Source organism: Cetorhinus maximus, chromosome 21, assembly GCF_964194155.1.
Source record: "Cetorhinus maximus chromosome 21, sCetMax3.hap1.1, whole genome shotgun sequence".
In the NCBI taxonomy this organism is placed as follows: domain Eukaryota; kingdom Metazoa; phylum Chordata; class Chondrichthyes; order Lamniformes; family Cetorhinidae; genus Cetorhinus; species Cetorhinus maximus.
In genome coordinates this window covers 54,960,610-54,979,033 of record NC_135899.1, presented here as the reverse complement: position 1 = coordinate 54,979,033, position 18,424 = coordinate 54,960,610, and the positions used below count along the sequence as shown (strand labels likewise).

Genomic DNA, 18,424 nt, shown 5'->3' with positions numbered 1-18,424 from the left:
TCAAAGTGAAAATATGTATATTCAGATACAGGAGTGAAGGCTGGAATTGACAGAGAAAGAAGACAGGTACATGGATGGATACCAGGAAGATATATCATGTTGTCTTGTTATAAACCTATTAACAGTTTGTACTAATTTTAAAAACTACTCACAATTTAGATGCAATCTTGTTGAGGCATCTAGGGTCTCGCCTGTCAGCTGGAGAGCCGGTCAGAGACCTCTGCTGCCTCTTTTTGGGAAGCCCCACCAAATCACAAGCTAATCAGGCAGTGGTGAGGCCAGTGGTGGGCATTGCCGTATAATCAAGACCCAGGGGCAGAGGTCTCGCCTACTGAGAGTTGCCAGCCAATCAGAGGTCAGCAGCTCTTGTGCTCAGCAGCACCACTGGCTGATGGGAGGTCAGGCACCAGAGTCCCAGGGTCAAGGAATGATCCAGGCCACGGGTAAGTAATGTGGACGGGGGGGGCGGGGTGCGGAGTGGTTGGTGTTTGCAAGTCGGAGGCCATATATGGGGGGTGCAGGGTGGTTGGCTGCAAGCACAGTGGGGTAGCTGTCAGTGGGACCCCCTTCCTGATGTCCAGTCGTTCAATCAGGCACTAAGTGCTTTGATCGAGGGACCCCCACAAACCCCCCGAAGGTGACAAGCTAGCCATACAGTTTTAGCTGCCATGCACACCGCATGTTGAGTACCATCCGCCACTGGGTTAATTGCTGTGGTGGTGGGATGATGCCCTTACGTGGTCATTAATTTGGCACTTAAAGACCTTAATAGGCAGCGAGGTGAGAAGGTTGAGCATGGGCCTTCCTGCCCAGAACTTAACTCTGGCGGAGGCAGCCAGGCAGCTGGGCTCCTGATACACCATCATCCTCCCTAATTACTGTTTTTTATAATGATACAAAGGCACCAACTGTGTAAACACATGTGTTCACTATTTAGACTAGGCACATGGGAACATATTTACATGGGTAGAAAGCTTGAAGACACATCAACAGCAGAGCTGACTGTTGCGTGCTCTGCTGAAAAGTAAAAGTGAAGCTAAAACTGGGTTGCACTTCCCTTCAAGTGACGTCATGCTGCAATCGCTTAAAGGCATATTACGACAATTACATTGCCCTTCCCACCGCCAAGCTCGCCACCAGTAAGAGCAGAAGAATCCACATTATTGGGATGCTGAAACAAAACCCGCCAATACCTGCATCCTCCATAGGCCCAGACTTCATTAGGTTAAAATTTCCAATATGAGAGGCCCAGTGTGGAGCAGGTTAATGATGTAGATCAGTCTCAGTGGCACAATAATTGCATGTGTTTACCATTTAACGAAACATCAGAACAGCCTCCTTTTTGCATTTTCCTTGGTGCCCTTTCAATCCGACAACAGAGATTTCAAAATAAGGGGTGTTTGATCACAATTTAGGAAATCTAAACATAATATCACCAGTACACAAGCATGCTTATGGAAACATTACTAAGAATTAGTAATTTCACACGATAAATTCTGTCTTTATTTCATAGTCATTTTGAATACTGTATCTTGATGCTTATACACTTACAAATTAGGACCATTAGAGAGTAACGAGAGAAAATTGGACTTCTGCAATCGAGTTACTGTTATAAAATAATATTCATTTACCTTTCTAATATGCAATTACTGTTCTCATATAATATACAATTAGTATGACATACAACTACTGTTATATTCTGCAATTACTGTAATGATATACAGTAATATAATATATACAATTGCTTATAGTATACAATCACTGCTGCATTCCATGATTAAAGTTAACTTATTACAGTTATATGATATCCATTATAAAATATATGATCATGGTTATAAGCAAATATAATTATTGTCATTAAGTTAACTTCTGTCACAAACCTAAACTTTAACCATCGTGCTGTTTATAGAAACAAAAACAATGAAAACATCCTACTTTATGGGAAATTTTAGTTGGTGTTTGTGTTTGCATTTGCTACCCACATCAGTGTTGTAATGTCACACTTCCACAATTGAGGGTCCCAGCACTGCCCTTTTTTCTCACTGGATATTGTAATAGAGCAAGAGGACTACAGAGGTGGAGCTAGTCCAGCACTCATAGTTCTAGTGAAAGCTCTCTATCATCCCAAGGATGTTGACACAGCTCCATAATGTTTCCTTGTCTCCAGCAAGAGAAAACAGGCACAAGTTCCAGGCCAGGTGCCTGTCATGAGCGAAAAAGAAATACAGAAGAAGGCAGACGGAGTAGAAAAGGAAAAGGTGATGGAAGATATGAAAGGCAACAATTCATTAACATCACTAGACGTCACTTCCCCTGTAAGCTGCTATTGGATGCAGGTTGCCACTTCCTAACAGGTTTGTGTATTCGATGGTAAGCAAAGCCTCAGGTATATAGTTCCTGACAAAAAATGTCAGCTCTGAATTAGCACTCTTGATAGGGTACATGGATGGAAAGAGACCGCAGAGTGAAAGAGAACAATAACACAATTATTAAATGGGAGGATGTGGAAAAAGAGAGGGGATGCAAGATAACCACTCACTTGGTTTGGAGCAAGCAGTGATAAAGCTGTAAAGCAAAGATTGCCTATGCAAGGTCAGCTTGTGTCATGTAATTGTAAATGTTAAAAGAAAGGACAGAAAATCTTGCATTTATATAGCACTCACATGATCTCAGGAGCAATGTTCCCTCTAAGCTGTACAAAAGTGTGGCATGCAGCAATCCAGAACATACAGGGCAGGGAATAAAAAGGCCACACACAACCAATCTGACCTTTAAGTTTCCACAGCCACGTGGCAGTTTTAAGGGGACTGTGCAATGCACAGCAAAGAGAAATTTGAGGGTACATTGTTCATGAGGTACCAAGGCACTTTACAATCAATGAAATAGTTTTTGAATCATAGTCACTGTTGTAATGTAGAAAACAAGGCAACCAATTGGTACACAGTAAGGTCCCACAAACATCAACGAGATACTGGCCAGATAATCTGTTTCAGTGGCACTGGTTCAGGGAGAAATATTGTCCAAGACACAGGGGAGAACTTCCTTGGTCGTCTTCAAAATAGTGTCACGAGACCTTTTAGATGCACATCAGAGGGCACACAAGGCCTTAGTTTGACTCTTCAATGGAAAGATGGCACCTCTAATAGTGCAGCCCTTCGCCATTGCTGCCTGAAGTGTCAGCCTGGGCTTCATGCTCAGGTCTCCTTTCCTGCAATTAACACTGAAACTGGAAACCATTTGATTTATCTTTTGCATTCAGTCAGTTTTCTGCACAAGTTAGCATAAGGGATCTGACAGATAGACTTGTTAGTCCTTTCAAGGTTGTACGAGGCCAAATTCAGACCTACCACGTGTCAGTCATTCTGAGTAATCGCTCACTTTGGGTTTTCTACCTGTTAAAAAGAAATCATTCACAGCTCAATAAGTTTAAATAGGTTTGAAATCTGTGTCATACCAATCAAAAATGGCACTCCAAGCACTTTACAAATGTTTCAACTCTGTTAATCCCTGTGCAGCACCAGGAGTTGAAAACATTGCTGCCGGGACAACCTAACAACACAAAGAGATCCACACGCTCATTCACAGAGTTTCATTTAAAAAATAATAATAACTGGAAGTAAATAGAAAACCTTTTAGCTGCTGAGAAAAGGGGACAGGTTAATGTTTTCAGCCTTTGTCAGAAAGGGAAGCTATAAGGTAAGTGAATCATTTTTGAACCAAATAAAAAGCGGGAATCGAAGACAGGGGAACAGTACAAAGACAATGGTCAGGGATCATATTTGCTATTCTCATTGAGAAGAGGGTAATTAGGCAATAGAGGAAAAGAGGTGAAATAATATAAAAACTGAGGAGGAGGACAGCTGCAGTCAGAAGTTACTAAAGTTCAACCTCAGATCTTAGCTGTTTCCTCCGCTAATTTTTTATTTTTCAATCCACTTTTCATTTCTGGGCCATTCTTAATCCCTTAAGGTCCCTCAGATGCCTTTTATACTGCTTTACTGAGATAATGTTTGTGCATGATTCAGCACATTCTCACCTCATTCATCTTTCTCTTGTTCATGGGCTATCAGATTCTTCTCAGAGACAATAATTAGTAAACATGACTTTTGACTACTACTTTTCTATCCATTTCCTTCAATTCAAGTCATATGAAGAACGGTACTTGAATGCATGCAGCATTTGCAACAAGGTAGATGAACTAAAGGCACAAATAGAGGTAAATGGGTATGATCCAATTGTCATTACAGGATATGGCCACAGGGAATTGAATATTCAAGGACAGTCGACATTTAGGAAGGACAGGCAAAAACTAAAAGGAGGTGGTGTTGCACTGATAATAAGGGATGGGATCCGCACATTAGTGAGGGAGGATCTCAGATTGGAAGAACGAAATGTGGAATCTGTTTGGGCGGAGCTAAGAAACAGCAAGAGGAAGCAAACATTGGTAAGAGTTGTTTATAGTCCACCAAACAGGTGTGGTAGTATGGGGCATGATATTAATCTGGAGATTAATGAAGCATGTAGCATGGGTAATACAGTAATCATGGGTGACTTCAATCTGCATATAGACTGGGTGAATCTAATAAGCACTAATGCTGTGGAGCATGAGTTGCTGGAATGTGTTAGGGATGGTCTTCTAGGGCAGAATGTTGAAGAGCCAACTAGAGAACAGGTTATTTTGGATCTACTATTATGTAACGAGAAAGGGCTAATTAATAATCTTGTTGTAAAAGAACATTTAGGAATTAGTGACCATAATATGTAGAATTTTATATTTTGTTTGAAAGTGAGGTAATTCAATCTGAAGCCAGGGTGTTAAATTTGAACAAAATAAATTACTAAGGTATGAGGGGCAAATTAGCTGAGGTGGATTGGGAAAATGCATTAAAAGGTATGATGGTACACAGGCAATGGATAGTTTTTAAAGAATTATTACATACTTTACAGCAATTATACATTCCTTCAAGGCACAAAAACCCAAAAAGGAAAGTCAGTCAACCGTGGCTAACAAAGGAATATAAGGGTTGTATAAGATTAAAGAAAAAAGCCTATAAAGTTGACAGAAATAGTAGCAAACCTGAGGATTAGGGTGATTTTAAAATGTAGCAAAGGAGGATCGAGAAAATGCTAAAGGGAGAATAGAATATGAATGTAAATAAGCAAAAAACATAAAAACAGACTGGAAAAGCTTCTACAGGTATTTAAAAAGAAAACATTTAGCTAGGACAAATGTGGGTGCATTACAGGCAGAGTTAGGAGAATTTATAATGGGGAATAGAGAAATGGCAGAGAAGCTAATTGGTTACTTTGTGTCTGTCTTCACTGAGGGAGATATGAGAAATCTCCCAGAATTAGAGATCCAAGGGACTAGGGAGAATGAGTAATTGAAGGAAATTAGTATTAGTAAGAAGGTTGTATTAGAGAAATTAATGGGACTGAAGGTTGATAAGTCCCCAGGACCTGATATTCTACAGCCCAGAGTGTTGAAAGATGTAGCTATGGAGATAATGGATGCATTGGTGATCATCTTCCAAAATTTTCTATACATTCTGGAATGGTTCCTGCAGATTGAAAGGTAGCAAATGTCGCCCCATTATTTAAGAAGGGAGGGAGAGAGAAAATGGGGAACTACAGAATGTTAGCTTTACATCAGTAGTGGGGAAAATGCTAGAATCTGTTCTAAAGGATGTGATAAATGGACATTTGGATAATAATGATCTGATTGGGCATAGTCAACATGAATTTATGAATGGGAAATCATGTTTGACGTATCTGTTGGAATTTTTTGAAGATGTTACTAAAAGAATTGATAAAGGAGAGTCAGTGGACATAGTGTATTTGGATTTTCAGAAGTCTTTCGATAAAGTCCCCCACAGGAGGTTGGTTAGAAAAATTAAAGCACATGGGATAGGAGGTAATATACTGGCAAGGATTAAGGATTGGTTAACAGAGAGTAGGAATAAATGGGTCATTTTTGCATTGGCAAGTTGTGACTTGTGGGGTACGGCAAGGATCAGTACTTGGGCCCCAGCTGTTCACAATATATATCAATGATTTGGTGGTGGGGGTCACAAAGCTAGGTGGGAATGTATGTTGTGAGGAAGATGCAAAGCAGCTTCAAGGGGATTTAGGCATACTTAGCGAGTGCGCAAAAACATGGCAGATGGAATATAATATGGAAAAATGTGAGGTTATCCATTTTGGTAAGAGGAACAGATGTACAGAGTATTTCTTAAATGGTAATAGATTAGAAGCGTAGTTGTACAAATGGAACTGGGTGTCCTTGTCAATAAGTCACTGAAAGCTAACATGCAGGTGCAGCAGGCAATTAGGGAGACTAATAGTATGTTAGCCTTTAACACAAGAGGATTTGAGTATAGGAGTAGCAAAGTCCTGCTTCAATTCTATAGAAGCTTGGTTAGACCACACCTGAAGTACTTGTATGCAGTTTTGGCCCCCTTACCTTAGGAAGAATATTATTGCCATAGAGGGAGTGCAGCAAAGGTTCACCAGACTTGTTTCCAGGATGGTGAGACTGTCCCATGAAGAGAGATTGGGGAAACTGAACATGTATTCCCTAGGAATGAAGGTGACCTCATTGAAGCCTGCAGGATATTTAAAAGGAGTAGACAGGGTTGATGCAGATAAGATGTTTCCCCTGGCTGGGGAGTCTAGAACCAGGGAACACAATTTCAAAATAAGAGGGAAGCCACTTAGGATGGAGATGAGGGGAATTTTTCTTTACTCAGAAGGTGGTGAATCTTTGGAATTCTCTACCCCAGAGGGCTGTGGAAGCTCAGTCATTGAGGATGTTTAAAGATTTCAAAATACCAATGACATCAAGAGATAGTTTGGGAAAAAGGCATTGAAGTGGATGATCAGCTATGATCGTATTGAATGGCGGAGTAGGCTTGATGGTCTGAATGGCCTACTCTTGCTCCTGTGTTCCTATGAAGGATTCCATTTATAATCCAGTTCTGGTGAAGTAACTTTTTTCTCGAATGACGTGCTAATGGATATTCTAAGAGCTTTTATCTCAGATTTCTATCGCTTGCAATTTTTTTTCCTTTGAACACTAGTTTTTTTTTCAAATTAAATATTTGTTTCTTAGATATGGGAAAATAACTTGTTCAAGTGTTTCTTACCATCTTGCACATAGGTGCACTTCTTTGAAATGAATTGACTCGTCTAACAGGAAGTAAACATTTAATTAGCAAGAGTGTACAACTTAATTCCATGTCTGTAGTGTAAACTAAACAAGGTTATGAGAACTACCATATCATTGGCAATGGTTTGAAAAGTCAATAATTGATACATAATGAGAGGACATCTACAACCTTTTTTATTATTTCTGTATCCTTCCATTCCTTCTTTGGTCATGCACGGTTCAAGAAGGCAGCTCACCACCACTTTCGGACTGGTTGAGGTGTTTAGCATGGATGCATTTAAGTGGAAGCAAGATAAACATATTTTTTAAATTCATTTATGGGATGCAGGTGTTGCTTGCTGGGGCAGCATTTATTGCCCATCCCTAATTGCCCTTCAGGAAGTGGTGGTCAGCTGCTTTCTTGGACTGCAGCGGTCCATTTTTTACCTGATTGTTAGATCCTCACAGTTCTGGTATGGTCCTTGGAATTCATTTTTTACACCTTCACCAATATTCTCTTTATAATATAGACACCAGAACTGTTTACTGCAGCCTAAGTACATATGTGGTCTAACTAAGAGTTAATACAAGTTTATCATAACTTCCCTGCTTTTCAATCCTGCCCCTCAAAAATGAACCCTGGTACCTGGTTTGCTTATTTTATAGACTTATTAAACTGCCTTGCTACTTTTAGTGATGTTTATCTGTCCCTGCAAATCCCTCTGCTCCCCTATCCTATTTGGACAGTTATTTTCCAAGGAATATAAAAATGCATCATCACACACTTACCTATGTAGAAGGTCATTTGTCAATTACATCCCCAAGCCATAAGTTTATTAACTTATTTGTTTATTTTGTCACAGTACGCCTACATATTAACTATACCCCCAAATCTGGTGCAATCTGCAATTTTGAAACTATTCCCAATTCCTGGGTTTAAATTGTTTACGCAAATAGGGAACAACAGTGGTCTCAGTGCAGATCCATCACTTCCCACCTTTTGCCAGTCTGTGTAAATACCTTTAACCCCTACTCTCTGTATCCAGTTTTGTAGCCAGCTGCTTATCCATTCTGCTACTCCCCTGACTGCGCATTTTCTAACTTTAGTCATGAGCCTACTATCAAAGGCCTTTTGAAGTCCAAATATTTTACATCTACTACATTACTCTTGCTTACCCTTTCTGATAATTCTTTGAAGAATTCAATAAGATTGGTCAAGCATGGCCTTCCATTATGAAATGTGTGCTGACTTACTCTTTACATTCAGTAAGTTTTTGAGAAAATTGGGAGCCTTCAGCTCCTGAAACCTTCAGGAGCACAGTGTCACTGGTCACAGATGCTGAAGAGATGGGGGCCAGTCCCTCCCTAAGGGTGCTGAGAGCACCCAGACAGAATGAGAGAACTCTGTGGCACCTGCCCACCACATTCTGGCAGCAATGACAAGCACCGCCAGGCATCAGTAATGCCTCCAGGGAGTATAAGGCCGGACCATTACTTTGGTCTGAAGGCTGCACAGAGCACAGGGAAGAGGCCTTGGACTGAGACACCTGCTTTTATCTTGTGCAGAAAGATTTTACATCTGAGTAACATGAACACTGCTCATCAGAACAAGGAACCATAGGCAGGGAGACATTCTTGGGAGTTTACTGACAATAGTGAACAGTATGTACAAGTGATCAACACTCGTGCCCAGGCTGTGTAACTAATTCTCCTTAATTGTCCTAACCCTGTCACTACTTCTTGGTGCTCCCCGGACATCCACAGTGGAGGTGGAGGCAGCCTGCTGACTGTCTGTGATGACTTTGGCGGGCGTCCTCTGGAGGGCCGAGACTTGAAGGGCCCCGGCCTGCTTTTGGGGTCCTGCTGTGTGGCAGTGACACCCTCCTTGGCCTGTGGAGCTGGAGCTGCTGAAGTCACAGGAAGAGGGGATTCAGATGAGCCAGACACTCTCGGAATCAACTGGATGGATGGGCCCGGAATGTGCAACTGCAGATCCTTCTCCTTATGGGTGCCTGAGGGCCCCTGGCTGACTCTTTGAGGAGCAGGGATAGCTGCACTGAGATCGAGCTGCCCGGCACCCCTCTCGCATACACACTGTTGGAGGCCAACTATGGGTTGAGCCTGCGCAGCAGTGCAGGGGTGACGTCATGGACCAAGGTCTCTATGGCGGCCACCATCCTGCCAGTGTTGGCCTTGGTGCATTGACATGCCAGCACTATCACTTCAGACTGAATGTGGACAGACTCCTCCATCATGCCTTGCAGTCTGAGGGGTTCAGAGGACATCCCTTCCTGATGTTCCTGAGTTTGCCTTTGCAGCTCCTGCAATTGTGACATGACTGAGTCCAGAGGCTCATCATCTGACTCGGACTCAGCAAATTTCTGACCTCCAGCAGTCCTTCAAGTGCCGGAAACCCCTTGCAGTGGATCAGACAGTGTGATGTGCTCACTAGATTGTGACCCTGGGGCTACTCTAAAGCTAGATCCTACTGAGGTGTGTGTGTCTGCAGTGGTGGAGGGTGTGGGTGAGCGCTGTGACGGGACTTCAGGGAAGGTGCTTCCAGATTCCTCTTCAGAAGTTTCTTTGGGGCTTGATTGGAGGCCCTGAGTCATGGACTCTGTCGTCTGTTTTGCAGATATGCCTGTGAAAGCAAGGGGAGATAATTAGTGCATGGCAGTGGCCTGTGAAAGAGGACACGTCACTCGCAGCATGGTTGTTTGATGGATGTTGCACTGCTGGATCCTCACTTGGTAGAGCACCGCTGACATCACAGGAAGAGTCCCGGTCATCGCTGGCCAGCTAGATGTCTCTGTTTTCAAAGTCTGTGAGGACCTTGATTTTGGGCATTCCACCACCAGTCTGTGACCTCTCTCTCTTGTTGTGTACCAGCTTGTCCTGCATGAATGGGGATAGAGAGAGTGTAAGCAGGATGCCTGCCAGGCCAGATGACAAGTATGCCTGGCCTGTGTGGGTGGTGAGTGGTCTCATGGACGGGATGAGGACAATGACGGTGTGTGTGAGGGAGTGAATGGTGATATCCTTTGAACTGGCAGTGAGTGAGGGCCCGTGGATATGTGCTGGGTTTGTGAGTGTGTGCATTGAGAGTGATGGAAAGAGTGACTTACCCTGGTAGAATGGAAGAGATCATTCATCCTCTTGAGGCACTGGGTGGCTGTCCTCTTCTGAAGGACGTTGGCACTGACCAACACTGCCACCGCCTCCCAAGCTGGATTGGTCACATTGCTGCCCATCCTGTGGCCAGAGCAGCAGTATAGGACATCCTGGCGGGCCTCCACGGCATCCAGCAGTGGCTCGAGGGATCCATCATTAAACTGAGGGGGCTGCAGTCTTCTTGCCTTTGAGGGCCATGTCCCGGGCAGCAGTGGTGAGTTGGAAGCAATGAGCACACTGTGCTTGTGGCTGGCCTTTAAACATGGCGCCTGGTGTGATTCAATGGAGGGATGATGGTGGGCGGGCGAATGAGGAGCCCAACCGCCAAAAAAAACGGTGTTTCCTGGGAATGCATAAAAAGTGAGGTTGGCTCAGGATGATATGCCATGAAAGCCTGCCATCGCTGTCAGCGGGCAGCACACCGCTTACCTGACGGCTACCGCACTTAGTGCAAATTTGGGAAAATCCCGCCCAAGGATACAAAGTGTACTGCATAATAAAGGATAATTTACTGTATAGTTATAGGGACATTTACCTCAGTGAAATTTACGGCTGAGTTTTGTCGGACTGGGTGGGCCACAACAGCAGGCAGGAGAGCAGGAGGCAGCCCTACCATGACGGTTTCTGGGAGCACCTACCTGATTCTGTGGCAATCAAGCAGCTCATTAGCTGCCTTTGGGGCTCCAGTCCTTTTAAGGGATGATAACCCGCCTGCAAAAACCACTAGCCAACCAGAGCACTGGCGGCTTTTCAGTCCCAGCAGAGCCATTGGGAGTGGTGGCCACTGCTGGAACTGCACCTGGCCCAGGGCAGCATCATGCCACCGCCCTGGGACCAAAGTAAGTGGGCTAGGGGCCATTCAGGCAGGCTCTGGCAAGGACGTGGGGCGGTTGGTGATAACCGGGAGATGTTTCATCAGGGGTGGCCCTTGCTGCCAGGGTGCCTCCATGGACCACAGAGTGGGCCAGCTACTCCACCCAAACACACGGAGAGGCCAGCAGGTTAGCCCATCTGCTGCTGGAAGAATACTACTTAGATTAAATTAATCTGTACCTCAAATTCATTTACCCCACTTTGCTCTACATCATATATCACCTCCATATCCTCCTTCCCTAAGGAGGCACAGGCAGCTATGGACTTCCATTGAATTGGTCCATGATTAAGCTTGGCAAAGTACTACAGTACTTTGCAGCATGGCTGACCAGGAAACTCTCCCTCTCTTACCACCTGCCATCAGGCATATTGGAAGAATTTACAAGCTGATAATCAACCTTTTTGGCTTATTATAAACATACCTTCCTTGGCCAACAAGTCCTGAAGTGGAACTTGAACCCAAAGCTTCTGGCTCAGAGGTAGGGAAGCTACCATTGCGCCACAGAACCTCCTTCTATATCATCTTTAACTAACATGAATCTACTGATCTCAGTCTTGAAAACTTCAATTAGCCCAGCATCCATAGTTTCTGAAGGAAGCAGAAGCCTGAGTTCCATTTCCCTTTGTGTGAAAATTTCACTCCAAATGGACCATCCCTAATTTTACAATTGTGCCCGCTGGGTTTTGATTTTTCCCACCAGTAGAAATAATTTCCTTGTATCCATCCTTTAACATTTTTAAGACTTCAATGAGATCAGTCATCATCTTTCTAAACCCAAAATAAACTAAATCAAGTTTATATTGGTTTATGATTCTTACTGGAACTACTAAATAATTTTATTAAGCAATGTGCATAATACCAAAACAAAATGGATTAGTCAAAAGAATTAGCAAAGTAGTTGAGCACTTGATTTTTCACCAATACTTTAAAACCATTTAGAAACAATGAAACTCAAAAGCCTGTGATAATTCTTATTACCTAGGACTGCATGTTCATGAATAAAGACTTTTTACATAAAATAGACAACACACTATGCTTCCCAATTACCTCTACCCTGTGTAGCAGTGCAGAGAAAAGGGAATTAAAGATAATGTAGCCCTCAGCTAATTTAGAAATGTCTCTTCCTTTCTGATGTCAAGCCAACACTAAAGGAAGATAAAGACTTTAAAATGCTTCAGAATCCTGGCAAGCAATTCACACACTTCCAGGATGGGAGTTGCCGAGAATCAGTGTCTAGATTGCCCTGGAATCTCCAGGAATTGAAGATTAATCTGGACACTGCTGAGGGCAGCCCAGGCCAGAGGAAAAGTCATAGGGGCAGTAACAAAATCTGAATGTCCTATTCTAATTCTTCGAAGTGTGGCTCCAGTTTTCTTCTGGACAGTGGATGCAGGCAATGTTCCTGCCGTTTCCATTTACACCTCCTCCGGACCCTTCTTTACTTGCCCCATTACCATTCCTTGTTGCCTTGCAGCAGCATCCCTTTTGTTGTTTAATCGCATCTTCTCTCTACCCTATCAGAGGCAATACCATTTTGTACTTTCCTCCCCTCTCCTCATTTCCCTGACTCTATACTTGCTTAACAATTTTTACATCTCGATCACTTTACAGTTCTGATCATCAGCCTGAAATGTTAACTCTGTTTCGCCCTCCACCAATGTTGCCTGACCTGCTGAGTATTTACATCAATTCCCATTTTTATTTCAGAATTCCAGCTTCCACAGTGGACTGGGTGCTACAGCTCCCCACTAGGCATGTTTTCGGTGGGGGTGGGGGGGAAGTATATAGAAAATATGAAAGGGAGCAAGTTCACCACCTTCTTGCCCATCCCCAAGCTGTTGCCCATAATATGGCAGGTGGGGGGGTGGGGGGGGGGGGGTGGGTGTTGAAATCAGCAGGCCGCCTGCTATTTATAAATAAATGATTAACTGTCAATTGAGCTTGCTACCAAGCCAATTAGCCCGAATAAGATGCTGCCCATGCCATGATATGCTTGGCGTGGGCAGGCGGTGCAGGTCTGGGCAGGTGGTTTCTTAAACACCGGTGGTTAAAAGGTGGGAAGGAACTGTGGGGAATTGTCTTTTAGGGGGTGCCCTGCATGCATGCATCATGGGTACTCCCCCCCTCGCCAAGATGTTATCCCCTTTGTTCCTCCCCATCTGACGTCCAAATCCCACCTATCCCACCCCCACCCCCTTGCTCCTCCCCAAACCCCACCTCCAACCCCTCACTAGGCTGTCCGATCCCTCCCCATCCTAAAGCCAATGGACTTACCTGGCTCACAGATCTTTCAAAGGTCTGCATTGGTTGGCAGCTCTCGAGGGTGGGACTTCCTCCCACTGAGGGGCCAAAGCCCCACTCTTGGCCTGTTTAACCAGCTGGCAGTGCATAATGGCTGTAGGGTGAACTTTTTAGGTGTGTTGGCTGTCAGTTGACTGTTGCAATGGGGCAGAGGGGAGTGGGGGGTGGGTGGGGCGGGCGGGGTGGGGGGGGTGTTGTGGGTGAACAATATGCTCCCCCCCAACTGTGAAATCCAGCCCAGTATTTTTTATTTTACTGCCAGGGGGGGCTATCTACAGAAATGGGCATAAGCAAAGAAGAATCATTTTATTTTGGGAACTCCAGAACATTTTGTATATTCTGCTCTTTCCATCCAGAGAAGTACAGCCAATTACCTAGAAACAAGGCACAGTGTGGTATTCTAAAATGTCAAAATATTGGCAAGCTGTAAAGTGCCACTTACCATATAAAGCTTCTTATAATCTATAACAAGGCTGATTAGTGGGTCTATTACAAAAATGTAATTGTTGTTTGGTGAGAGGTATCTGCATCTAAGAGCATACTTTGTTTTGAGTTTCAGGTTAAAAGCATTCCAGCTTTTAGGCTATGAGTAAAACGTTCACCTGATGATGAGTATAAAATCAAACAAGAGATATATCTATATCTTTATATAATATTATACAGTATATTGTATATCTTATATGATTTATTCCATATATTATAAACCATATATGATATATAAATACACCCACAACTGCCCACACACAAAAACATACACATAAATTCCCTGTGGTGTCACTTATTCATTTTTTAGAAGGGAATGGTTAAACTAAAAATACACAATATGCTGTTTTGCTCCTAATGTGGAGCTTTGGTCCGTTAAGGCCACAAATTAATTATTTCATCAAAAGCACTGTACAAGTAAAATCAATCAGATTTCAATTGTTCTTCAGGTTACAAGTGAGGACATTAGATAAAATGTCTGTTTTTTTTAAGTCCTAGCCCACAAATGTCTCTTTTATTAATAAGCTATGATGTGTCAGTGAGGTGTTCCTGTATACATTTTGTCTCTTACTTAAAGATTAATAAGCTAAATTTGGAAATAATTAGATGCAGAAAAGTTTTCTTCAATAAATTTCCCCATCACTAAGTGCAGCAGAGAAGTGTGACACGGGGAGTGGGACATGATGCAGGATGTGTCTGTAGACATACCATTTTCATTATATTTAAGATTTATATTTTCAGAATATTCAGCTGTGAATAAATAGAAATATGCAGTTATTCATTTAAACTTGTAAAAGTTTGACAGTATGCTCAATAAAGTTGTGTTAATTTAAAGCTGACCCATGATGGAATTATAATCACAGTATTTTTTGATATGCTGCATGCTGGATATATGTTGCAATGCATTGGTTTTATACAGTGTATCCAACAGTGGAAAACATGTTGCAGATGTACAATTATGGGTGGCTCCAGCAATTTTCACTATTCTGTAATAGTGTTTGTATGTTTGCTGATGGCGGGAGGAGGGGGAGAATATGTTATTCACTTCTCCCAATTTTACGTTGTATCTTTTTCTTTATTCCATGGAGGGCGGTGTATATTTTATGGATGTTAATACTCCCGATATTGTGTGCAACTTAGATTGGAGTTAGATGGGCATTATTTTTCTTAGTAATTCCATGCTGTACTACCTAAAGCTTCCACAAGTACCCAATAATATCTTACGTGAAATGTATAGTTTTACATTCGTTTTGTTAGAAAATTCATACTTTCCATATATACTCATGTAAAGGTCAATCTCTTGTAAATTTGACTCCATGATTTTTGGCCTAAAAAGAACGCATGTTTCATATACCTCGTGTAAAAGTTGACCCTATTTTGTCAGGGATCACAGCCCCAAAATTTTAAAACCAAAGTATAAACTATGATTTGATTTCATTGTAAGTGCATGACTACTAATGAAAATGAGTACCGACAAATAAATGCTTAAAACATTTATGTGTTGAAATTTTGTTTTTATTTATTCAAAGTGTTAAAGTGATCATATTATGAATGATAATTAAAATGAATTCTTTATTGTTGTTGGCTCTTACTTTATTCCATTGCGGCGGTCTTATTTTGGATCTTACATGTATGCAATCATGTCAATCCTCGAAAACATTGTAAAAGTTGACCCCCATCACTTTTGACCTAAAAAATTGGTCTCAAAAAGTCAGCTTTTACACAAGTTTATTTAGTTGATGGAAAAGGTGTTACTTAACATTTTCCAACTGAACGTACTGGCAGTAGTCAACTGCCTGTTCATACTGACAAGAGCTACCCTTGACAGAAACATTCACACATTTCAATATTAAGCAAGTCCTCAATTCTAATTGTCACCCTCGCAGAAGCTGTTTGGAGTGACAGGCATGATCAGACAGAGTGACACAGATTGCTGAGGCAATTACACATGGAGCTGTGTTTATTTTCAAGACCTGGTATCCCTCAAAACCAGTTACGTTCCCAACACTAAAATAAGTCATTGTCACTGCTAATGAGTGGTGCTTGGCAAGTCTGACCTGCAACCTCACTGGTAATAGTTTTAATAGCTTCTATCTCCAGTTACTGATTTGCAACTATGTTCGGGCAGCGAGAGAGTCCAAAGAGAAACAGCCAGGCTGAGGTTATAGAGAAAAAAAGGATCTGCATGAAAGTGCCTTTCACAGTGCAGGCTATCCCAAAATGTTTTACACCCAACTAAGTACTTTTGAAGTGTAATTACTGTTGTAAATGTAGAAACAGAGCAGCTAATTTGCATGTAGCAAGTTCCCACAAATGACCATGAGATAATGGCCATGGCCTAGTGATAGTGGGCCAGGATACTGGGGAGAACTTCACTGGTCTTCTTCAGTATAATGCCATGGGATCTTTTACATTCACCCAGGCAGCAGTTCCTCTATATAGCAAAACATCCAGAAAAAAGGTGCCCCTGACAGTGTAGCACTCTCTCAGTACTGCATGGACTGTCAGCCTAGATATTGTGCTCAAGCCTATAACCTCCTAACTCGGAGGCGAAGAAGGGTTGCTATCTGGGTTACCGCTATGTTAGTATGTGGAGGTGCCGAAGTACAGGGGCACCATGACAACACTGATGAGTGTTTCTGACTTTCTGGGATTTTATCATTGCTTGCTCCAGTTTAATTCAAGAGAGGGCGCTCTAAAACAAGAATCCGTGTTCGCCAAGGAGGGTGAGATCTACTCGGGAGCTGCATTGAACTGTAATCCATGAATCTCTGTAATGTGAGCTCTGGGGCTTCATATTTCACACTGATTCTCTTTATATTGCGCTGTGGGTCTATAAATCTGAACACATGGCATGAATATGGAGCAGATACAAATGAAACGAATTCAATCTTTTAGTTTAGAAAACGTAGACTGTCTTTATTCACCAGCCCGATAGCTAAGGGATTTAATGGGTGGGGGGGGGGGGGGGGGGCGCGGAATGAGCAGATTAACAAGTTACACTGACCGTTGTTTCAGCCCAGCCTGAGAGCAGCGGTGGGAGCGAGAGGGGTATAACCGAGATAAAAGTATTAGATATTTATGGGTGGAAAAAGAATCGAGCTAGGCTGTAAAACGAGCGAAAAGAGAGAGAGAGAGAAAAGGGGAAATAGAAAGGGGCAGGATGAATTCAAGGTCAGGGCGATGAAGTGAAAAAAAAACTGGCCGATTCAAAGAGTGAGGGAGACGAAAACTTCAGTGGTGACAACTCTGGTGTGTCCCGGTCTGTTTTGTGCGGAATTCTTTCAGCTATTTTGAACCTGTGATAAAACACACAGGTCCTGTCAGTGCGGACAAGCGGCTGGTCAATCCCGGACAGGCAGTTCAGAGGGAGGCAGGCTGAGCTTTCTGCACTGCCCTAGGGAGTACCTGCCCAGCTCACTCCGGGCACCTAACAGAGTGTTAACCCCACACCCCATCTCCCCCACCCCCTCCCCAAAAAAAAAAGTCCAGCTTGTGCCGAGCGCCTCCACTCTGGGCAAAGCGGCGGGAGAAAGCCCGGTTGGGATCTTGCATTAAATCCAGCTCCCGGTTCGTGACCGCGAGAAATCCCGGGGCTCTTCTCATTCCAGACCTGAACCACCCAAAACAAACCTCACTCTCCGGATAACCGGGACCTGGAACCATGAGCTCTACGCGATGCAGAATCTCGCGTTTTATTTTTGCCCCACCGACTTAAGTGCGTTCATTTTTTTTTAAATCTAACGCTTTTTGTTGTTGTTGTTGTTGTTGCTGCTGAAAGGGAATAAATAGAAATGAAGCGTCATTCCGGGTAAAGTTCTCCAGCGGACAGAAGTTGGGGGAGCGGAAATCGTTCGAGGGTAAAATGTAACCCACCTAGACTGGCATGAAACAGAAACAATAGAGCGGATTGGGGTCTGATTATGGACCGACTCTCGTGGTAGAAATGCTGGAAAGTTAAGTCAGAAACCGGAACACTTAGGAAGTGGATCAAACAGGGACATTTGTTAAGCGCAATGTTAAATACAGCGGCTAGTGCTGTTAGAAACAGTTAATGCTGCTTAACTCACGTGTTTCTCACAGCCGTTGTAGCCAGTGGGAGCGTTTGCAAACATTTTTGTTCACGTTGTATCTTGGTTTCCTAACTTGGGAATAGCTATCACCCCCCGCCCCTCCTGTCTCTCTCTCTCTCTCCCTCCCTCCCCCTGTGTGTGTGTGTGTGAATGTGTATGTGTGTGTATGCGCGTCTGCTGCTCATTTGGAGTGAATTGTTGTTTGGATCGGTTTGGCGCTGGCTACTTTCTGACTGAACGTGTATCTCCCACGATCCCTTGCAGAGTTGTGCCTCTCTCGCTCTCCACACTCCGCTTTATTGGAGTAAGCCGATGTGAGACGTGAAGATCATGTTGAGATTTCTGCACTGCCCTGGGAAGCATCTGCTCACTCCG

General features: G+C 43.1%; 1 long non-coding RNA gene across 1 annotated transcript; it reads right to left on the bottom strand.

Moving 5' to 3' along the window:
- Positions 1–1,480: 1,480 nt before the first annotated feature.
- LOC144695390 (uncharacterized) lies at positions 1,481–18,124 on the bottom strand. Its single transcript, XR_013579950.1, has 2 exons — positions 18,047–18,124; positions 1,481–3,392 (listed from the first exon to the last, which is right to left on the bottom strand). It is a non-coding gene; the product is annotated as an uncharacterized LOC144695390 (long non-coding RNA).
- Between the last annotated feature and the right edge of the window lie 300 nt (positions 18,125–18,424).